The sequence below is a fragment of the Melanerpes formicivorus genome, unplaced genomic scaffold (genome assembly GCF_026170545.1).
Source record: "Melanerpes formicivorus ecotype bairdi unplaced genomic scaffold, bMelFor1.0.p_v2 SCAF_25, whole genome shotgun sequence".
Lineage (NCBI taxonomy): Eukaryota > Metazoa > Chordata > Aves > Piciformes > Picidae > Melanerpes > Melanerpes formicivorus.
In genome coordinates this window covers 2,714,627-2,738,905 of record NW_027142377.1, presented here as the reverse complement: position 1 = coordinate 2,738,905, position 24,279 = coordinate 2,714,627, and the positions used below count along the sequence as shown (strand labels likewise).

At 44.5% G+C, this 24,279-nt stretch overlaps 1 long non-coding RNA gene across 1 annotated transcript; it reads right to left on the bottom strand.

The window, feature by feature from the left end:
- Nucleotides 1–77: 77 nt before the first annotated feature.
- Nucleotides 78–23,181, bottom strand: LOC137448642 (uncharacterized). Its single transcript, XR_010989169.1, has 3 exons — nucleotides 23,171–23,181; nucleotides 6,796–6,931; nucleotides 78–150 (listed from the first exon to the last, which is right to left on the bottom strand). It is a non-coding gene; the product is annotated as an uncharacterized lncRNA (long non-coding RNA).
- Between the last annotated feature and the right edge of the window lie 1,098 nt (nucleotides 23,182–24,279).

The window sequence follows — 24,279 nt, the reverse complement described above, 5'->3', positions numbered from 1 at the left end:
TGCTGGCCGCACTCCTTGATGCATCCCAGGATGCCATTGGTTTTCATGTCCACAAGGGCACACTGCTGGCTCACGGTCATCCTGTTCCCCAGCAGGACTCTCAGGTCCTTCTCCCCAGAGCTTCTCTCCAGAACCATCATGAACAAGCACCTGTAAAAGGGTGAATTTATGAAAGTGGGAAGGGGGAAGCTTTGCTCAGTGATGTGGTGCCAAGGGACAGGAACACAGGTGTGGGTGCCTGTGTACACCATGTCCCAGGGTCAGCTCTGTATGGATATACATCAGGAAATGACAGGACTAGGTAGAATGTAAAAAAATTAGAATTAGGTAGATTCAGATTGGATGTCAGGAAGAAGTTCTTGCCCATGAGGGTGGTGAGACACTGGAACAGGTTGCCCAGGGAGGTGGTAGAAGTCTCATCCCTGGAGATTTTTGAGGCCAGGCTGGATGTGGCTGTGAGCAACCTGATGTAGTGTGAGGTGTTCCTTCCTATGGCAGGGGCTTGGAACTGGATGATCCTTGAGGTGCCTTCCAACCCTGACCATTCTATGATTCTATATGCTACAAGTGCAGAGACAGCAGTGCTGGTCCCTGGGATGCTCTTCAGCACCTGAACGTTGCCACTACCCTGCCAATTTACCCTCTACCTGCTGCCACTACCCTCCCAACCCTTTTGGGACCAGAAATGTTTCATTTATTTGCTGAGTCCTTCAGATGGACATCTTATAGGGTGTGTGGCATCTGTCCCACAGCAAACTGAGACTTGCATCAAAAAACAAGAGCCAAACACCCAGCTCCTCACTGGAAGGACCAGGTTGCTAATAGGGTTAAGCAGGGTATCGACCTGCTTTCCTAGTACAAGGGTAGAGGCAGTCTTCAGTACACATTTCAGAAGCTACACCAGTGTGACTGTGGAAGTTAGGAATGGAGGAGAAGCAAGAAGACAACTATTGAGCCCTCCAGTTTCACTCCAGAAGCGAAGAGGTTTGTCTGACATTCACAGACAGGTTCAGGTTTGGGGCAATCCCAAAGCTCAAAGACAGCTCCTGGGGGATAGGAATTGAACCTGTCCTTTTGGCTTTGCCAAACCCACATTTTAAAATGCTATGAACTGATTTCACATAGCTCTCTTCAACATCTCTGTGCTGCCCAAACCACGATGTTGTTTAAAATCCTCTCCTTGTCCTTTGTGGGCAAGTGCCACCAAATAAAATAAACAACCCAGTGTTGAAAGGTCCCCCTCTCTTCACACACGAGAAAGGAAAATCACCACAAATTGCCACAGCATCTGGCTCCTACTCTCTGGTAATCTCTGGAGTGGTTTTACTGACAGATTTCTCCAAAGAAAGGTGCCAACAACAGTGGAAGAGCTCTTTATAAATCTGGAGAGCTGGTCCCTTCCAGTCCACCTCCTCAGGGAGACAAGCTCACAGCCACAGCAGTTTCCATTTCCAGCTGCATGACTCAGCAGCTCTGGATTAACCCAGCTGCACCTTGAGAAAGGACAGTTTTGAAGCAAGCCAATGTTCTCCAAGGTGTATTCAGCTGGGGAGACAAAACTAAGGGAAAATCCAAAGAGTAGCACAGCAGTTTTGGGCTATCATTTCAGATATTTATTCTGGAATAGGATCATTACTGCTTCCATCCTAGCTTCTCCTTCTGCTCGCTCCTACGGGGAGCAGCATTAGGATGGCACTGCACTCTGCTGCCATAATAATGAAGATGTCACTAATTTACCATTTAGACTTCACTGCCTATAAAACAGGAGGAGGAAATGGGCTCTGAGCATGATAAGAAGCAAACCCAGGTTTCAACACAAATATAACTGAGAGCTTGGAGGAAAGGGGAAATCAAAGACAATCGGCTGAAGGTATCTTTACAGACATTGGTTGTTGTGATGGACATGCAGGATGGTCCCAGGGCCACCATCTGCAAGAAGAAAAAACCTTGAGCCCTCATGTAGTGGGTTGAAAGTTCCCCCCACAACATCAAATTTGCCAGGCCAGCTCACTTGGAAGGAAATGAAAGCTGTATTTACAAGCAAAACGAAAATCTCCAATGGAGTGCAATGAATATGTACAAAATACACAGTATTATTTACAACTAATAAACAGCACAAGAACGCCCCTGCTCAAAGACCAGGGCAAGCTACTAGCTTCTCCCTCTCTGCTCCCCCCCAGTCCCCTCTACAAAAGGGAAAAGAGAAAGGAGCAGAGGAATTAATACCAGTCACAACAAAGGCAGTGTAGCCAAAGTCAAGCAGAAGCAAGTTAGTGTCTCTCCCATAGCAAAGATGCAAGAAGAGAAATTGTTTTGGTACAACCAGTTTAAGTTCCTCATCTCCCTAATGGGATTGTTTAGAATAATCTTTATTTTCCTTTTTTTTTAAACACACAATAGTGATTTATTTACATTTTAATTACTTTCTTTTCAAGATCTGTTAAAAAATTTTAAAGGCATAGCCTAAAACTACCACACCCCAGGATCTGATCAGGCTGGACGTGTCTGATATTTCAGTGCTTAGCAAGCAGTCCTTAGTTGTAGTCAGTCATCATGTTTCTTCACAGGGCTGTCCAGGTTTTATAGGAAAGGCCTCTAATGATTTTGGGATCAATTTCAGCAAATTATTGCAAGTATTCCAATCTTTGCCTGTACTTAAAGTCCTCCTTGAGCAGGGACTCATTTCTAAATTTGGATTGTTACAGGTGATGTGGGCAACAGAGATAGGGGAAGACAAATAATATGTGTAAGAAGTAGTGTTCCCACCAAGCCAGTTCAGCCCTATCTTCTGACAAGAAAGAGGGAGGAAAGGACAAAGGAAGAGAAGGAGGGAGGAAGAAAGTGAGAGAGGAAGAGAGGGAGGAAGAAAGTGAGAGAGGAAGAGAGGGAGGAAGAAAGTGAGAGAGGAAGAGAGGGAGGAAGAAAGTGAGAGAGGAAGAGAGGGAGGAAGAAAGTGAGAGAGGAAGAGAGGGAGGAAGAAAGTGAGAGAGGAAGAGAGGGAGGAAGAAAGTGAGAGAGGAAGAGAGGGAGGAAGAAAGTGAGAGAGGAAGAGAGGGAGGAAGAAAGTGAGAGAGGAAGAGAGGGAGGAAGAAAGTGAGAGAGGAAGAGAGGGAGGAAGAAAGTGAGAGAGGAAGAGAGGGAGGAAGAAAGTGAGAGAGGAAGAGAGGGAGGAAGAAAGTGAGAGAGGAAGAGAGGGAGGAAGAAAGTGAGAGAGGAAGAGAGGGAGGAAGAAAGTGAGAGAGGAAGAGAGGGAGGAAGAAAGTGAGAGAGGAAGAGAGGGAGGAAGAAAGTGAGAGAGGAAGAGAGGGAGGAAGAAAGTGAGAGAGGAAGAGAGGGAGGAAGAAAGTGAGAGAGGAAGAGAGGGAGGAAGAAAGTGAGAGAGGAAGAGAGGGAGGAAGAAAGTGAGAGAGGAAGAGAGGGAGGAAGAAAGTGAGAGAGGAAGAGAGGGAGGAAGAAAGTGAGAGAGGAAGAGAGGGAGGAAGAAAGTGAGAGAGGAAGAGAGGGAGGAAGAAAGTGAGAGAGGAAGAGAGGGAGGAAGAAAGTGAGAGAGGAAGAGAGGGAGGAAAGAACAGAGGGAGGGAGGAAGAGTGGGAAGGAGGAAGGTATAGAAAGAGAGAAGGAAGGATAACTGGTGTCAGTTCTCTGTTGCAACTGGTATCAACTGCCTATACAAGGGAGAAAAAATTACATCCAACAAGACGAAGAGATACATCTCTAAATACCCAGCAGCCTCAAGTTTAGGGTATTTACCTGGAAAGTAGGAGACATGGATTAAAAACATTGCTCTCAATCAGGGTTCTGAGAAGAGACCTGACCATAGGACTGAAGTCAAGCCCAAGACCCCATACTTGCCTCGGACTTCACAAGTAAAGCCAGATAGCTTTTGAGAGCTGGCCAGCACCCCAGGGGTCCTGAGCTGGGAGGTCCCACCCTCTAGCTCACCTTGGAGGTATGCTCCAAGAATAAAACACCTTCACAAATACTTTCAAAGTATTTCCTGAAGCTCCCTAGAACTTGCCAAATTTCCTCAAGATTTTCCAAGGATCCCAAATTCACCCAGGCTGTTTGAGCCTGGGAGTGTGAAATCTTGTTTTCCAGTTCTTTGCTCAAATTTAATGAACCATCCCCTGTGTAACCTCCCTTGGAGAACATTTTGAAGCCCCGTGTACTTCCCTCCCCCTTCACGGACAACACAGCCAGCATCTGGCAAGAACCCCAATGTTTATCTTCCCAAACTGGGTTGCAAGCACTTAGTAACACTACTCAGACACAAGTTACACTGCACTCTATTGCTACCAAGCAAGAACAGAAGTGCAACAAGGTCCTTGAGGAAGAAATTGCTCAAGAGCAATTTGAGCCCAATCTGAGCCACTGCTTAGGCTGAAGAGCCTCCAGGAACCTCGACAAATCTGCCCCTAAAACAATGCTCCATTTTCCCCCTAACTACTCCTGACTGATTAAATGAACCTCAGCATACAGCAGGTCTTTGCTGCTGCTGCTGCTGCTGTTGTTATTTTCTGGGTTACTGTTTTTTTAGATAAGATATACTTAGGGAAAACACTAGAGATCTCAATTAAGCAGCTGGGTGACTTATAAATATATATTTATGTTTGAAGCCTAAGTGGCCATTGGCTTCCCTACTGTTTTACTTAGCTAACAAAACAACTCTATCAAAGTAAGTATTATTCCAAAACCCAACTTCCTGCACAGAATGCTCCCATGTGCTCCATCAGTCTGCTTCTCTGATGAACTACATCGTTTCTTATAAACTGTCCATGGCCCATAAATTTCCAAGCATAAAGGCTATTACTGTGCTGTGCAAATCTGCTGAGAATTTTATCCCTTATAACTTCATTTCGTTCGGTGGCAAATGAGTCTGGTAAGAAAGTTCATCTGAAAACTTTTTCTTTTTCCTTTTTGTTTTTGGTGAGGTGTTTTTTTTTCCTCTTCTAGGTCTTCTGCTTTTAGACTTATTTTGATTTAGCCTTGAGGTGGCCTTTGTTTTTGATCCATTTCAGTCCAACCACCTCTAGGTCAAATTGGTTTTCTTTAACTCGGGAAAACCAAAAATATCTTCTGAAGTATTCCTCTCCCCTAAAATCTTGAAGACAAAACTTGCAATAAATGAGGAATGAAAATAGAGCCAGTTGGGGTTTGAGCCACCTACTAGAGGAATATTGCAAGCCTGCTCTGGGTTGTGATGCAAATAGAAGACCTCTGCAGATATTCAGGTACGTGAAGCAATAACTACTATATGAAAATCTCTTTTTGTTTTCCACTTTCCAGCCCAAATCACAGAGGATGGTGACAGAAGACCTTTTTTTTTTTGTGTGTGTGTGTGTTCATGCAAATGAAAACCTCTTAGGATCATAGAATTGTTATGGTTAAGAGGGAATTAAAGGATCATTTAGTTCCAAACCCCCTGCCATGGCCAGGGACACCTCACACTACAGCAGGTTGCTCACAGCCACATCCAGACTGGCCTGAAAAACTTCCAGGCAGGAGGCTTCCACCACCTCCCTGGGCAACCTGTTCCAGGGTCTCACCACCCTCATGGGCAAGAACTTCTTCCCCACATCCAATCTGAATCTACTCATTTCTAGCTTTTTTTTTTTCCATTCTCCCTGGTCCTATCATTACCTGACATCGTAAAAAGTCCCTCCCCAGCTTTCTTGTAGCCCCCCTCAGACACTGAATGGCCACAATTAGGTCTCCTTGGAGCCTTCTCTTTTCCAGACTGAACAGCCCCAATTCCCTCAGTTTGTCCTCACAGGAGAGGAGCTCTAGCCCTCTAATCATCCTCACAGCCCTTCTCTGGACATGCTCCAGCATGTCCAGATCCTTCCTGTAATAGGGGTTCCATAACTGGATGCAGTACTCCAGGTGGGGTCTCACCAGAGTGGAGTAGAGGGGGAGAATCACCTCCCTCAACCTGCTGGCTATGCTTCTCTTGATGCAGCCCAGGATGTGATTGGCTCTCTGGGCTGCAAAGAATGAAAACATTCTTATGAATGTTTTGCTCATTTTTAGCTCTCACAATTGCCTGTTTACGTTAAGATTCCTGTTGTCACATGGAACAGACAGATCTTCAAACAAATTGTAGCCTCCCTGTCCACCAAGTAGAAAAATGAGTGGATTTTGCCATCAGGTGCAGCACAAGGCTTGTGCTTCCCCTGGCTTAATTCCAATTTCCATAACAATACAAATTAAACACGCTTAAGGCCATTGGATGGGTAAGGTGGGGAGAAGGGAAGATGAAATAAGCCATAACTCTCACGGCTGTCTTCCTCCAAGCCCCAAAAGCAGTCAGTCACAAACAGTATGAAAGGAAAAAAAAAATAATATTGGAAAGAAGGAAGTTTTGATGTCTTGATTTTGAAGACTTCTTGACTACCTTGTAGTAATTTCATTATGCTCAATTCAAGGGGCTTTTTATTGATGGATACCCCAGGAAATATCACTTGGAAACAGTGTGCTACCTTGGGATATCACCAACCATTTGACATTGGGGAACTAAAACAAAAACAGATGTTTTAGGAAACAAGCAGCTTGAATATATCACTCATAAACCAATTAAAACTTTCTCTAGCAAGCTGACATTTCCCATGAAACAAGCGAGGGGAGTAAACATGAATCAGTTGGCTGCAAGCTACGGAGCAATTCCCAGTCATAGGTTTCATTTTAGTGGTGGTGTTATTTTTTTTCCTTATTGCTTGAAAGCAATGCTTGGGCTTAAAAAGAAAAGGGAAAAAACAAGAAAAAGAAAAGAAAGGTGTGATAAAGAAGCAATCTCACCTTGTCACTCTCCAACCCAGAATCTGTCTTTTCACCTTCACACTTCCATTCGTTGCTCATTAAGCAAACAGTGAGATATTCCCACTATTGTTTGGCTCTTTGGCACGAAGTTTCCACAATTACAGGTCCAAGTATGCTGCAAAGAAAAAAATAAGGCATGAAAATCGTTCCTGGGTTTTTTTCAGGCATTTGGTTTAAAATAGTTTGTGAGTTTTGGGGAAATTAACACTTTGGGGCTTTGCTTGTCTTATTTTAAGCTGTGAAAAATTGTATCTTTTATTGCCCACCCACCCCCCTTTTTGTTTTCTCCAGCACATCTTTTTTTTGTTGTTGTTGTTTTTATTTTGCAGATCCAAGCAAAATACATCTAAGCACGTGCTTAACTTTAAGCATTAAAAAGTCAATGGGATTTAAGCATGTGTTTAAGGGCAGACATATGCTTTAGAGCTCCGCTGAATAGGAATGGTTTATTGAATCGAGGCTATAGACAGGTTAATAAAATGGGTTAATATATGCAATCTGGAAACAAAAATTAAACAACATGTTTCTGGAATATCAGTGTTAGAAGCATTGCCTCATTCTAGCTCAATTCCCTAAATTGCTATTGGATTTGTAATGTCCTTGACACTGTCTCTCTCCCTCGTTCCTTGAAGAAATGCAGATTATTGCACTAGATTATAATCAGCTGGCCAAGGTACGGCTCGAAGCTTACGATTTCATCCCCAGCAGTTTCAGAACAATATGATCTTACTTCAAAAGCATCCACCAAAATTCATTTTCAAAGCAAATCTGCTAAATCTTTTCCACCGCCATGTCCCCACAATTCCCGCTGTATAAATATTCGTGTGCTGCGAGTAAGACGTAGACAACATTGTGTTATTTCTCAATATTTACTCTAGAATTAGTTCCACAAAGGTGCTTATTGTATGACAAAAGATAAGAGTTTACACTCACATCAAAGGTTTCTTTCAAATAGATCATAAAATCCATTGTGAATATTTAAGCCAAGAGTAATAACACGGTGTCATATACTCGCGGAGCATAATGCAGCAACACTCTGCATTTTGACATCTGCCCAGACAGATGTTTAGAAAGAATTTCCTCAGATTCTTTCTTCTTCTTTTTCCCTTTTCCCCACTTTTTTATTAATTTTTTTTTTTTTTTAAGTTGCACAGAAAAAAAATCTGGGAATCATCTTTTTTATCGAAGCTACTTAGCACAGTTTAGCTGTCAACAGTTTAATTAATTTAAACGTAGGCTTACTTAATTTACTTTAATTAATTTAAATGGAGACTCACATAAGCCCTCCACACACACATCAAAAAACATCAAAAAACACTCAAAAAACCCCAAACAAACAGGAATAAAAAAATATTTTAAAAAATAAAGAGAAAGACAAGAAAAATCATCACAAAATATAGCCGACCACATTCTGACCTCAGGGTGGTTACACATGTATGGGACACACACAGAGCAGCTATCTGAAATCCCATAATTTCCATGTATTTCTACTCTTTAACAAGAATGGAATGGAATGGAATGGAATGGAATGGAATGGAATGGAATGGAATGGAATGGAATGGAATAGAATAGAATAGAATAGAATAGAATAGAATAGAATAGAATAGAATAGAATAGAATAGAATAGAATAGAATAGAATAGAATAGAATAGAATAGACCAGGTTGGAAGAGACCTTCAAGATCATCGCGTCCAACCTATCATCCAACACCACCCAACCAACTAAACCATGCAACCAAGCACCCTGTCAAGTCTCCTCCTGAACACCTCCAATGATGGTGACTCCACCACCTCCTCGGGCAGCCCATTCCAATGGGCAATCACTCTCTCTGTGTAAAACTTCCTCCTAACCTCCAGCCTAAACCTCCCCTGGCACAGCCTGAGACTGTGTCCTCTTGTTCTGGTACTGGCTGCCTGGGAGAAGAGACCAACCTCTGCCTGTCTACAACCTCCCTTCAGGTAGTTGTAGACATCAAGAAGGTCACCCCTGAATCTCATCTTCTTCAGGCTAAGCAACCCCAGCTCCCTCAGCCTCTCCTCATAGGGCTTGTGTTCCAAGCCCCTCACCAACTTTATTGCCCTTCTCTGGACACGCTCCAGCAAGTCAACATCCTTCCTAAACTGAGGAGCCCAGAACTGGACACAGTACTCGAGGTGTGACCAGACATTTTCCTCACTTTATCCCCACAGAAGCACCACACTAATTAGTAATTACTAATTATTTTGCCCCTAGCAACACTGCTGATAAGTATCAACAGATTTTCTTAAAGTAGATGCAGAGGGAGCTTGCATTCTTTTTTTATATCTTATTTTTAATAACTCCACATCTTGTGATTTCTGGGATTTAGATCTGTGTAGAAGCTTGCACATGACCACATGCTGCCTGCCAAAGCCTTCGTAATGTAGAGCATGTTCCAGTGATAGTCCTTCAAACAAAGCTAGCTGGATATTTATTTCTTTCCCTTTTTTTAAGGGCTTGATGAGTTAGCTTATTTATTATGAAGATGTGTCAGGCAGCACAATTAAGTTAATCAGTAACCAATAAAAGATTTAAGTGCAGAGGTATAAACTGGTTGATTTACTGCTCACAAAGTTTTTTGGCTTCTCAATGAGAACTCACGAGAACATGTTGCTATGGTTACTTCAGAAACCAATACCTTTCATACCCTCCTAACACATTAGAGTTTGAGGGAAGAACCTACACAGGTACGCACAGAGTATTCACAATCTTTTTTCTTTCTTTTTTATTTTTAATTCCTGGTTAGGGGTTGGAAGGGACCTCAAAAGTTCATCCCCCTGCCAGAGCAGGACTACCTAGGGCGGATCACACAGGAACACATCCAGGCAGGTTTTGAGTATCTTCAGAGAGGGAGACTCCACAAGCTCCCCTTTCCAGTGTCCCAGTATCACAGTATCACTTAGGTTGGAAAGGACCTCGAGGATCATCGAGTCCAACCTATCAACACAGACCCCATGACTAGACCATGGCAGCCTGTTCCAGTGTTCTGTCACCCTCAAAGTGAAAAAAATTCTTCCTCATGTTTCCATGGAATTTCCTATGCCTCAGCTTCTGCCCATTGCCCCTTATCCTGTCATTTGGCACCACCAAGCAGAGCCTGGCTCCATCCCCTTGGCACTCACCCTGCACATCTTTATAAGCATGAATGAGGTCGCCCTTCAGGCTCCTCTTCTCCAAGATAAAGAGCTGCAGTTCCCTCAGTCTCTGCATGTAAGAGAGATGCTCCACTCCCTCAATCATTTCTGTTAAATGCTTTGTTTTTATTTTTTGCCATGCAAACATGCACACAACTCAAAACTTTCTTTGTTTTGAAATCCCTGTGCCAACTCCAAGTTTTCTTTTCCAGTTGCTATCTCAAGAGTCTGATCACTTTACACATGTCCCTGCCTTGTTTGTAATTTTTGCAGTCTTCAACAAAACTCAATCTGACCACGCTGGTCAAAAACCAAAAGTGCCAGCCAAAGGCTACGCACAGCAGTGATGTTATTGCAATACAATCTTCTCCAACATGTAAATGCAAAAGAAGAAAATCACAATGTCAAATACAGTTAAAATTGAGTAGAAACTGTCCTGCTGGGTTTGCTTTATTATTGCTTTCAGTCCTACTGAACATAAAAATCACAGAATTATTAAGGTTGGAAAAGACCTCTAAGATCATCAGGTCCAGCCATCAACCCAATGCCAACACACTCTCTTAACCATGTCCCAAAGTGTCATGTCTATAGACATTTTTTAACACCTCCAGGGACAGTGACTCCACCACCTCCCTGGACAACCTGTTCCAATGACTCATCCTTCTTTCAGCAGAGAAATTTTTCCCAAATTGTTCCCTGGCACAACTTCATGCCATTTCTTCTCATTCTATCACTTGTTATTTGGGAAAGGAGACCAATGTCCACCTCCTTTCAAGGGAGTGGTAGAGAACATGTTACCCTACCTCACTTTGTGGCCTGTTCTGGTAAGGTGGCTGGTTTTTTTTCCCCTAACCATGGCTGTGGTCATCTATGTGCTGAGCATGCAGTTTAAGGATGGTGCAGGCTGGCTGAAAGATGCACTGCATTTGATTTTCCCAAAGCCTGCTGTGACTGGGGTCCCAAGGTCCAACAGAGCCACAACCATATTTTCAAAAGCCACTACGCCCTCTGTAGCCTTACTGCTGCATTCTGGGGACATTTCTTAGACTCCCCTGAAACTGCACTTAGGCTTTAAGACCTCTCTGGGTTTTTACAGCCAGGACCAAACATGAAGGGCAAACATCTCTGTCGATCCTGCGTGCTCCACTCAGGCCATCAGTATCTCAGTATTGGTCTACGTTCCCTCTGGAAAACATCTCTTGAGCCACCAATGAACACTACAGAACCAGTCAATACTGCCTTTAGAATTACAATTAATCAGAATGAAGCTCTCTTATCAGACTTGGTAGAGTTTGATAATGGTTGCAGTCAATGATCTTAAAGGTCTTTTCTGACCAAAAAATGATTCTGTGATTGAGACATGAAGTTACACATTGGCCCAAACCATTAATCAGACTCATGTTCAGGTTTGTACCACAAATACAGGCTCTGCCCCCCTGCCCCTGATGAGGCTTCACTGACAGAAAGGCAACACTGGACTGCACACACTGTGCCGGATTCAAACTGGTTACTGGTGTCACCTGGCCTATAGATTATCAAATAAATGATGGTCGAGTGTGAACTGCAAGGTTAAAGATACAGCCTATCAAGGCATTCTGATGACATCATCATAAACCCACAGGGCAAAGCTCAGCTGCTTTATGATGTCACCAGAAGGCTTCTCTGGGTTACTGCCATAGTTCATGGTCATTATTTTCTGTACCAGGAGATGTATACACCCTGTCCAGAGCAGGGCTCTGATCCACATTAGCCTTCTTTTCATGTGGATATAGAGATTTCATTTTCCATGTATATATATATATTGCATGGAAACATATGTAATTTGTGCATATATATAACTTATTCTCAGCTAGTACAAGCCAGGGAAGCAGAGCCAGTAGCCCAGGCTGAAAGCAGCGCAGTGGGAGGACAGAGAGTCTGGCCACCTCCCCGGGGAACTGGAGCCCATATAGGAGAGATGCCTTTTTTTATTTGCCTTTTATGATGGTGGTGATGATAATAAAAATTATTGTACTATATAAATATAATATTAATAATTGTTGCTTTGTATATAATTATATCTTTTTATATCCATATATTATTAATAATTATTGTTTTATATAATATATTTTATATATTTAATATATTAGATGTATTGTGTGTTTTTTATTATTATTATTGTTGTTGTTATCTTCTCCTATAGTTATCATTATTTTGCAGAGGAGGAGCAGCTATAAAGGGTTTCCTAACCACCACAGTCACTGAAGCTGGCAGCAGCCACAAGTCATTGATCCCAGGGGGATACTGGATTTCCTGTACAAAGCAGCCATCCAAAGGCTGGTGCCTACCTGGCATGGGGTAGAGAAAAAAACCAAAACAAAACACCCACCAACAAGAAAAAAGACAACCAGAGCACAAAGTAGACAGTGAGAAAGCTGTCAAATGAAACCCCCTAGCCTTGTCCCTTCTGTGGATTTGAAGGTGGGGATCTCCCACTCAACACTGTGCATCCAGCCCTTTCTTGGGGAAACAGAGCTCACATTTGTTTTAGAGGCAGGCAGGAAAGCTACATCATCTGGTGGCTTTGGCACAGCCAAAGCAGCACACCACAGCTGGATAGCTGATCTGTGTCTTTCGCCTTGCTGAGAGGCCTACCACATGCTATGAAATGCTTTAATGTCCCCTTAACATGTTGTATAAATAATTTCCATAGCCATTCGGTGGTGCTCACATGTGGTCCTTTGAAAGAGTTAAGTAAAAATTACAATACCAATATATCTTTGAGATGAAACAATGACATTTATAGGTCATTGTAATCCACACATTAATTAATTTTATTCCCAGCCGTCCATATGATCCATATGATGCCTCCTTGGGGCTAAATTTGGCCTCTGGAGATGTGTTTTAACAAAAAATAATGTATATATAAGCTTTAAAACTGGACCTGGAGGAAGTTTCTTCATCCCTAAATAGAATCACAGAATTGTTAGGGTTGGAAGGGACCTCAAGGATCATCCAGTTCTAACCCCCTGCTATGGGCAGGGACACCTCACACTACAGCAGGTTGCTCAGACACATCCAGCCTGGCCTGAAAATTCTCCAGGCAGCAGGTTTCTACCACCTCCCTGGGCAACCTGTGCCAGTCTCTCACCACCCTCATGGGCAAAAATTTCTTCTGAACATCCAATTTGAATCTACCCTTTTCCATTTTTTTTCCATTCCCCCTAGTCCTATCATTTCCTAACATCTTAAAAAGTCCCTCCCCAGATTTCTTGTAGCCCACTTCAGATACTGGAAAGCTACAATTAGGTCTCCTCAGAGCCTTCTCTTCTCCAGACTGAATAGCCCCAACTCCCTTACTCTGTCCTCACAGGAGAGGAGCTCCAACCCTCTAATCATCCTCATGGCCCTCCTCTGGACATGCTTCTGCACATTCAGATCCTTCCTGTAATAGGGGCTCCAGACCTGGATGCAGTACTCCCAGTGGGGTCTCACCAGAGCAGAGTAGAGGGGGAGAATCACCTTTTGCCCTGCTGGCTATGGTTCTATTGATGCAGCCTAGGATGTGATTGGTTTTCTGGGCGCAAGTGCACACTGCTGGCTCATGTTGAGCTTCTCATCCACCAGCACCCCCAAGTACTTTTCTTCAGGGCTGCTCTCAAGCCCTGAAGAGAGGGAATGGATTGAAGCTTGAGAAGGGCAGATTAAGACTGGAAGCTGGGAAGAAATTCTTTACAGAGAGCGTGGTGAGACACTGGAACAAATTGTCCAGGGAGGTTGTGGATGCCCCCTCCCTGGAGCTGTTCAAGGCTAGGCTGAACAGGGTCTTGAGTAACCTGGTCTAGTGGAAGGTGTCCCTGCCCATAGTAGGGTGTTGGAATTAAATCATCTTGAATGTCCCTTTCCTTGTAGACCATTCTGATTCTGTGGTGACAGTCTATTTTGCAGGGCTTTTGGCAGCAGGACAAGGGCTAATGGTATTACATGGAAAGAAAGTAGTTTTAGACTAGAGATAAGAAAAACATTTTTCACACTGAGGGTGGTGAAACACTGGCCCACATTGCCCCAAGAGGTGGTAGATGCACCATCCCTGGAAACATTCAAGGTCAGGTCAGACCTTGTCTGACTCTGACTCTTGGGTTATATTAATCATGAAATTCCTTAAATGCTTGTGTAGAAATACAGAGAGAAATGCAGGTAGGGGCTTCCTGAAGGAGCACATCAGGAAACATGATCAATAGGAACAGATCATTCCAGTGCAGGATGACAGAAAATTGTGCTAAGTAGTCTAAATCCATCAAAAACCCAATCATAGTCTAAATTACACAGAATCACAGAGACATTCAGGTTGGAAAAGACCCTCAGGGTCACCAAGTCCAACCAAGAACCCTGCTCTACAAAGTTCACCTCAAAACCATGTCCCCAAGCACCACATCCAAACAACCTTTAAACACATCCAGGGTTGGTGAGTCCACCACCTCCCTGGGCAGCACATGGGTTCTGTTGAACAATTTGAACAGCATTAGTGGTTTCAGTGAGAACATTAGCAGAATGTTCTACTTGCAATGGATGGGAAACAGGCACAAGGCATCCACTGCCACCCAGGTAAATGCTCCATCAATAGCAGGAGAATAGCTCAGCTGGAAAGCCAGCTCAAATATTTTCCATATGTTTAAAGATTTTTCTTGCCATTTTTACTGCATCCATCCAAGCCAACACCATTCACATTCAGTTTAGTCTCTGCATGTGCTCACGTACATAGGGAAAAAGAACCTGATGTCTCCCTCACCAATAGACATTAACATACACAACTTCATGCTACAAGCCAGAAAAAGAAAAGCTGGGTGATTTGGAGGCCATTTGCCTTGCCAAGCTAGAAATACCAAGAGTCATAGCCTCAGTTAACATAAACTGGCTCTGAAGCAAATAAAACTGCCCTGAGATTTGGAAGATTGCAGCAAGTGATGGCATTGCTGAGGAAGATTGTTGAGCACTGAGGGGAGATTGAGGTACCTCGATTTCATAAAATCATAGAATTGTTAGGGTTGGAGGACACCTCAAGGATCACCCAGTTCCAACCCCCCTGCCATGGCCAGGGACACCTCACACTAGAGCAGGTTGCTCACAGCCACATCCAGACTGGCCTTCAAAACCTCCAGGCATGAGGCTTCCACCACCTCCCTGAGCAACCTGTGCCAGGGTCTCACTGCCCTCATGGGGAAGAACTTCTTCCTAACATCCAATCTGAATCTGCCCATTCCTGGGTTTTTTTTTCCTTTCCCCCCAGTCCTATCATTCCCTGACACTCTAAAAAGTCCCTCCCCAGCTTTCCTGTAGGCCCCCTTCAGATACTGGATGGCCACAATTAGGTCTCAGAGCCTTCTCTTCTCCAGACTGAATAGACCCAACTCCCTTACTCTGTCCTCACAGGAGAGGAACTCCACCCCCTCTGCTCATCCTCGTGGCCCTTCTCAGGACACACTTCAGCACCTCCAGATCCTTTCTGTATTAGGGGTTCCAGACCTGGACGCAGTACTCCAGGCAGGGTCTCACCAGAGTGGAGTAGAGGGGGAGAATCTCATTGAAAAATTGAATTTGGTTGGAAAATTAGAATTGTGGAAGGGTAAGGGTTAGGAAGGACCTCCAGAGATCATTGAATCCAACCCCATTGCCAAAGATGGGTCACCTAAGGCAGATCACACAGGAACATATTGAGATGGGGTTTGAAAGTCTCTGGAGAAGGAGACTTTAACAAGTCTCTCTGGATGGCCTGTTCCAGTGCTCTGTCACTCTTTAAACAAGATTTTCATCGTATTGGTGTGCAAATCCAAGCACTCACCATGAATGGAAATAAATCTCTCTTCTGCTTCTCAAGCTAGATGCTCTTCCATGCCATGGATGTCTTGCCTCGTGGGGAGAGGAGGGAAACGGTGGCGTCACTTAAATAATGCAAACAATGAAATAATATTTGAATCAACATTTCAGAAGCAGAAATTTATCAAAACTGTGTGCTGAAGTGGCTACCTCTGGGAAAGGCACTGTCATGTTAGCAAGGAGATAACAAGTATCAGCAAAATACTGGGTTCATCCCGGCTCCTTCTTGGTTTCAGAATTACTGCTTTTTATTTCTACTTTCTTAACATATTATTCCACTGACACGACAAAGCAAAGGCCTGAGAGTGAAAGATAATACACAAGAGAGCCCCTAGGCTTTTACTTTGGATTATAAGTATCTAATTTCAGTCATTTAAAGTAAATTCACTTTTGTCAAAGGCTCCAGTCCAACCTATAAAACTCAGGTCCGGTGATCATGACAGCATGCCTTGGAGGAGCAGGGCTCCAAAAGGGAAAACAAACAGCTCCATTCAACTCCTTCAAAGGCCTTTTCATTTTTCATTTTAATCTAACCATAAGGTTAGTACCAATCTGCTTTGATTATGTGTGCTGTTAAGAGAGTGAGTAGTTTGAGTTACAAGCTTTTTCTTACACATAGAATCATAGAGTGGTTTGGGTTGGAAGGGACCTTGAAGGTCATCCAGTTCCAACCCCGCTGCCATGGGCAGAGATGCCTTCCACTAGCCCAGGTTGCTCAAGGCCCTGTTCAGCCTGGCCTGGAGCACCTCCAGGGAGGTGGCAACCACAAGTTCCCTGGGTAGCTTGTTTCATTGTCTCACCACCCTCTCTGTGAAGGTTGTTTTTCATAATCACCAGTCTAAATCTATGTTCCTCAAGCTTCAATCCATTCTCTGTCATCCTATCACTGCAAGCCCTTGTTAAAAGTCCCTCCCCAAGCTTTCCTGTAGCCCCCTTCAGGTACTGGAAGGCTCCTCTAAAGTCTCCCTGGAGACCTCTTTTCTCCAACCCCAACATTGTCTTGTTTTGCACAGGATTAAAAACCCTAGTAGAGAAGCACCCATAACTTAAGTCCAACAGAGAAGCCAGGGATGAGGAAGAAGGGGAAGGAGACTATTGAAGAAGCAATTTTTGTAAAGGCTACTACGGTCTTACTGCAACTCAGTGCCATTCATACTTGCACTTAGCTATCACACAGCCACCATGTCTATGTGAAAATAGAGCAAGCAAAAGTCCAGCTCTCGTCTACACTGGGGGTAATTTGGGGTTACCCTTTTATTTCAGGGTACCACATTAAATTTCCTGCTGAATTTGTCTCTGAACAGCAATAAACAGCCATCCATAGGCCCTGGATAGCAACCAACATACAAATTCCCTGGTTTTTGGCTTCAGAAAGTGCAGCCTCGATTGAGTCCCCTTTTATTAAGGATTGTGTGCCTTGGAGAGCTTTAATAAATCACAGATTTCTCTACTCTGAATTGCACAGTTCTCTCTCCTGCACACTCGTAAGGTTAACCTGTTTTCAAAAGCAAATCTTTCACCAACTTCCTCTTTACTCAGGTCTAAAAGAAATCCCCCACATCAAAATCCGAAGCAGCCACCCTGGATACACACGTTGAAAACTTAGGCTACACATTCATTGCTTTTTTGGACTTGAGCTAACACAAGGGATTCTCCACCTGGAGAATATGAAGAGCAAGGTCAGAGTCCTTCCCTGGAAATCTCAGCTCAGCTGCTCTGTATTTCAGCATTCCCAGTTTTGCAGGGGAGGAAATACTGCTGATTGACACTGAAGAACACTTCCTTACTGCCTGCACAAAATGTAACTCATAAAGATAGCTTCAAGTTTTTTTTACTTGGGAGGAATTATTATTATTATTATTGTTAATAATTATTTTAATATTATTGTTGTTGATGAAACGTTTTTCCAATCATAACAGCTAAATGGTATTTAATCCTAAAAGCTATCACAGAACAACAAACTCCTCAAGCAACAGCTCCTAAGCTTCTGTGCTCAAACCTTGCACTTCCCTCATTCAGATGCTAACATGGTTTAGTGGCATGGACTTGAAGAGCTTTGGAGGCCTCCAAAACAGAGCAGATCTTTAGATCCAAAATGGGAATTCCCATGGTTCGATGGGCTTATATAAATATATGTTAAACAGTCTGCATCAGCTGAGAGGTTGGGACTTTATAAAGCAGAAACCACAGTGGTTTCCACCCACACAGAAATGCACTGAAAAATCATTGATTATCAGCCTTACGATTTGCTTACCTAGGGGCTAGCACAGCTGAGAGAAGGGAAGCAGGTGGAGCAGGCTGCAGTGATGTCAGGCCATAAAAAGTCCATTTGAAGCAGACTGGGGTCACATCCATCACAAGGCTGCAGCCTGCACCGCCAAGGAGGTGGTTTTATGGCACATTCCCTCGTCTCGCCTGGCTGGCCAGGGCTTTGCTGAGGGAGATATTTGTAGTGCTGATGGGGTTGTGTCTTGTCCTCTTTGGTCAGAGGTGACCAGATGCATCTCTTGGCTGGTGATGAGGGCCAAGAACTTTGCTCTGCTCTGATAAAGAAGGTCCTTTCACTGACTATGTCTCCTCATTGGGATGACAGGAAAGGCTTGCTAATAAAAAAGCCCCAAACCAGTCATTTCTCCCTTTCTCTGTCCTCAGTTTCTTCCTTGCAAGAGTTTTCCAGCCCTCAGGATGAGAAAAAACAGAGTGCCCCTCCCAAGAGAAAAGAAGAGCCCCAAGCTGCAGGGTACTGCCATCCAGCCATCCCAGCAGACACTGCCATACTTCCCAGCTACAGCCTAGTGTCCAAGAGTTACAACTCCCTGTTTTATTCTGTGCCAATATTCTGATTTTCAAAAAAAAAAAAGAGAGAGAGAGACACCAGCCTGAGTTGTGACCATTCTGCCCCTGGCTGAGAAGGAGTGTCCCCCACGGTGAGAGCATTTTGCCAAGGAAAAGAGCTTCCCCTCCAGCACTCGCATTATATAAACAAGATAAGATGTCCTTCCAGCCCAGCCCCCAGGGCTGGTGGCCAGGGCAGGGGGAAGGAAGCTGGGAGGGGAACCACAGCATGAAGGTCCCTGCCAGGCTTGGGAAAAGGGAGGTTAAAAGGGCTCCGTCTTCCTCCTCAGGCCAAAGATCTCCACCTCAGCTGTTCCCACCACATTCAGCCACTCATTTGAACAATGGCTCTTGGCAAAAAGCCTGTTGCACAGCCTCAAGCTGCCAGTTTCATGGGTCTGGAGAGACCTTCCTTTGCCACAAAATGAGCCATTGCTGTCTGCTGTTTCCTGGTGTAAACAACATACTTCTTGCTGAACACCCTCCATCTCAGCAGGCTCAGAACCTGGTGGCTCCCATACCAGTGGATGCCTGCATCAGCCGAGTAACTCTGTTGGGAAGAGAGATCTGGCAAAGCATCATAGCTCTGTCCCTGGGCAGGCATCAAGTAGGGGATACATGGCAGCAACAGAAAAAAAGTTCTGTCATAAGCCTGAACTGCATGTTTTGCTTACACCCTGACAAAGTCTCCTCAAGGATCATCCAGTTCCAACCCCCCTACCATGGCCAGGGACACCTCACACTACATCCCATTGCTCAGAGACACATCCAGCCTGGCCTTAAAAACCTTCATGGATGAGGCTTCCACCACCTCTCTGGGCAACCTTGTTCCAGTGTCTCACCACCCTCATAGGGAAGAGCATCCAAACATCTAATCTGAATCTACCCATTTCTAGTTATTTTTTCCCATTCCCCCCAGTCCTATCATTACCTCAAACCCTCAAAAGTCCCTCCCCAGCTTTTCTGTAGCTCCCTTAAGATACTGGAAGGCCACAATTAGGTCTCCTCAGAGCCTTCTCTTCTCCAGATTGAACAGCCCCAAGTCCCTCAGTCTGTCCTCTTAGGAGAGGTGCTCCAGCCTCTACTCATCCTTGTGGCCCTTCTCTGGACACATTCCAGCACATCCAGATCCTTCCTGTAATAGGGGTTCCAGAAGTTGTCAGTCACCTCAAGACACAGCTGCTAGGTTCAACAAAGGTTCAAGGATAGATGCTAGATGGAACAGACCCCTTGCTTTTCCATTTTGGCTCATAGAGCTTTCAGGTACAGGTCTGGACACCAGCTCATGAGAAGGTCCCATCACAGTCTGACAAAAATCCCACAGCAAGCACCATCAGCATCATCCTACTGAAATGCAAGTCCTGGCTCAGTGGCCAGGCAACTCCTCAAACCCAGCAGAAAGCTAAACTGGGGCCAAAGCAGGGCTTTGCCTCCTCAACCTCTCTCTAATTACTGCCATAGAACAGCAGTGCAAGCAACAAACCACTACCAAGTTCCAATAAAGAAAACATTTTGTAAGAGAAAAAGGAGGTGAGCGGGAGGACTAATTTGCCAGGTAGGAGGTTTTAATGCCATCAGGGAAGATCCTGATCCCCTCATTAACAAGGCCTGTTAATTCTGCTCTGGGCAAAGTGATCTTAAGATAAGGTTTTTAAAAAAAATAAAGTCCTGACAGAAAGGATAATTTAGCTGATGGTTTCCATTTTGGCTGTAGTGTGAGTAAGGCTTTCAAATAATGCACAGCCTGACTCCAATGTCAGGACACAGGATGTGTGGGAGCTCCCTCTGGCCATCTTTCTTGCCATGCATCACCAAAAAAAAACTATTCTATGGGAGGTGAGGTGGAAATCCCACTTACAGATACAGCAAGAATAGCATTCTAGGAGAAACCAGGGCTGGTTTTCCATCATCAACTGGATATTCCCAGCAGTCAGTGGTGGCAACTCAAGCTCTGGGCAACAACTCACCTCAGCAAGCAAGGGGATAGGAAAGCAAGCCACCAAGCTTCTGCCATCAATGTGGAAACTGAAGCACCCCAAGGCAGTTTGACCTTCTGTCAGGCAGCATCACCCACCCCTGGCTCTACATCACCCCCAAGGTGCCTTTGGAAGATGAAACCCTATTGACTTGTTCTTGGACACATTAGGTGCCCGGCAAGAATAAGGTGGCTGCATCGGGCTGAGTGATGATTAGCACATCAAAAGGCATTGAAAAGGGAAGTATGCTGTTAATTTACTCTGGTAAAAGACAGTGACAAACTGTGGGGGGTTTTGTTCTTTATCTCCATCCAGGCACGGGGGGGTGGGGAGGGTTCGGTGCGGGAGTTTGAACACAGGAGGCTTTGAGGGGATTTCCCAGGCTTGAGAAAAAGCCTCTGGCTGGAGTTTAAGTTTCTGGCGCTGGGTGAATTATCAGGCACCAAGCAGCAGACAGCTAAATCCAGCATGGCTGCATGGTAGCCAACACCAGGGATCATCACACTTACCTGCACACACTGCCCCTGTGAAGTTACCAGCATTTTGGTAGCAAATGGATTTTTGTAGCTCCAAAAGACACTATAGCTTCTGTGAGCACTCAGCTTGCATTGGGCCTTACTACAACTTTCACCCCAAAAATTAAGCTTCCCAGATTGCAGTCCCCATCCAAGCCTTGTTCTCCTCCACCCCCTTCTCAAGTACTCAGTTTGATCTCTGCACAACACAGATATTGTTCAGAAAAATGTATACGGTGAGTCACCGGGCAGTAAGCTGCCATCCTCCTCCGGGTAGGCTGAGGAACAAGCAGCACACAAGTTGTTCAAAGGATTAAAGCTCCTGAGGAGCAAACCCCTTTATTGCTCCAGAATCTTCATCATCTTCACCTGAGTTTGCTGAAATTCAGCTGCTTGTCCTCTGCATCAAAGAATGAGTCTGTGAATTAAGTTGAAGGGATTCAGCTGTGTGTAAACCTTTGCAGCAGAGTACATTTCAAAAAGCTGTTGCATAAGAATCTGCTTCTCCAAGATAGACACAATAATTGGAGAGTGGGAGTGACAACCTAAACCTAATCTTGACCTGCCAGCTGGTGAATTCCCCATAGGCTGTACCTCTCATTCCCTCCTGGAGAAGAAAGCATCCCCCACCAACCTGAGCAGCCAGAACTGCAGCAGACCCAGACCTGAAGTTAGGACTGAGAGGAGCAGATTATTTTTTACCACTAAAGCGGATGCAAGAGTTAACAGAGCAGTTAAAGCCTCTGTTCCTCCTAACTGTAATTGTTCTTTCTACACAACGGTATTTAGTTTCTCTAGGCACCAGTCCTGCAACCCACCATTCAGACGGCTGGTCCGCTGACACGTGAGGTTTAACAACTCTACCTTCACACCTTAAGAATTACCATTATCACCAAGAGACAGCCTCTGACAGAAGTTACAGCTCACCACAACATCTCAACATCTATTAGTGTTGCTAAAGCTAGAGCCTGTCCTACCTTTTAAAATGTTAGGTGCACACAGTTTACTTCTGTGAACTTGAGCCGAGATGGTAGGGGAAAAAAATAAATGCAGAGCGGCTTGTGTTGAATGTCACACACAGACGAGCAGGACCTACATCTTCACAGTCTGGTTCTACCCTTGCAAACGTGTTACTGAAATAAATAAATAAATAAATACAATTGGCTGGAGTGATTATCCATTACCTAGAAATTGAAATAGATTGAGTAGCCTGCAATAAATTCATGCCAGCAAAAATATAAAGAATGTGTGGGAATGTCTATACTTTATCTTAAACATTTCTTAGGAAAATAACTTCCTGATGGTGTAATCAAAAATGGAAAGCCAGCACCTAACTAAATTAGGTGCCACGGACATTAATAATGGTTAAAATTACCCTTCAATTTATTTTGATACTGGATGCTCTTTGGAGCCGGAGGCTTGAGAATTGCTGAAACCTTTCGTGGATTTGTTTTCTCCGACCAGAACCCTTCAGAGGAGCAAGCATCAGCGTGAATGTTTCACATCTTAAAATCTTTAAAGAGATGAAATGTATTTTAAAAGAAAGGGGGAGGGGCGGGGGGGGAAGGAAGAAAGAAAGAAAAACTTTAAAAGTTCCCCTGATAGTTAGAGATGGTTTAATCTTTGGAACCTATTACACGTTCATTTTCCCTTCAGTATTAATTATACATAATTGCCACCACTTTACCCTTACCCTTGCTAAAACGAAATCTGTTTACATTTTTTGCCTCCATTCTCTAAATGCACGATTTTGACGCAGTTTTTTTCGGAAACCGGGGGCGGGGGGGCTCCTCTCCACCCTCTGAAGGAGAAGGAGAGCCCGTACGCGGCAAACCGCTTGGATTTAAGTTCCTTTCATCCAGCTTAATTACTTCAAAACTCTGGAAGCAATTAGATTATCACCCTTTGAAGGGCGGCAGCCAAGTGGCGGTGCCAGCTTCAGAAGAAAGGGCGGCGCTGCGCGCTGCTTGCGCGGAGATGCGCGCAGGGGCCACGAGTGAAGGATGGGGACATGGTAACTCACGGTCGGCTGGAAAATGAGGTTCTGGTTAAAGGCTGAGAGCAGCGCTGGGTCTGGAAAAGGTTGAAGAGGATTGTTCTCACTTTTCAACCTTATAATTTCCCCCTGTGCGCAAACCACGAAATTGTATGCCTCTCTTCTCTCTGGTTTTGGATTTTTTTTATTTGCTTGTTTGTTTTGTTGCTTCTTTTTTGTTTGGGTGTTGCTTTTTATTTATTTTTTTTTTCCTCCACTTCTTTATCTCTATTTCGCCCCCTCTCTCTGTCCGCCGTGGTAGCTCACTGTCAGGTGTTTTTTTTCCCAGCCGCGCAGGGATCAAAGCTCTCCGTAGGAGAAGTGCTCATTGTGGGGCTGACAACGCCGTCGCTCTGGGCAAAGGGGGCTGCTGCGAATGTGGGGACACCCCGCGGCCACCCCCTCAATACAGGCACACACCGGGTTTTCCCCTCTCAAGGGGCATTTCCCCGAGGCCTTGGTGGAGGTCTTTAATTTTTTATTATTTTCACCACCACCACCGTTGGCCGGCTCTTTCCTCCCCTTGTTTTATCTCAGTGCTCTCCTCTGCGGCTGTTCTGGAGAGGGAGAAAGCAAAGGCAGAAGGGAAAAGTAAAGGGAGGGGGAGAAAGTAAGGGGAGAGTGAGAAAATAGAGAGGGAGAAAGTAAAAGAGGACCACTTCCCCACACTCCCACCCCAAACCCCCCGCGCCCGGCAGCAGCTACTTTATTTGCATGTCATGTTTATAACCTGGTAGAAACCAAGACTGATATTTGTGGTCGGGAGAAGATGACTTCCACCTCGCCAGATCACCCTCTTAAATAAAAAAGAATTGACCAGCTATGGGCGTAAGCATTTATCTTGAGTTTGCGGTCATTATCTTTATTATATAGCCTCGGCAATAAATAAATCCAGTAGTTACTACCCCGCAAGAAAACTGTAGTATATGGGACACCTTACTATTACTTTCCTAACAGTCTGCCAGTCCTTCACCTCTAAATCTTCCCTGGCTGCCCGCCGGCCCGCACTGGTCTCTTCCCATCCGCAGGTGCGGAGCCTCCGCGCCGCTGCCTCCGCCCCTACCGCTCTACCGCTCCTTTTCCCTCTGATTCCCTAC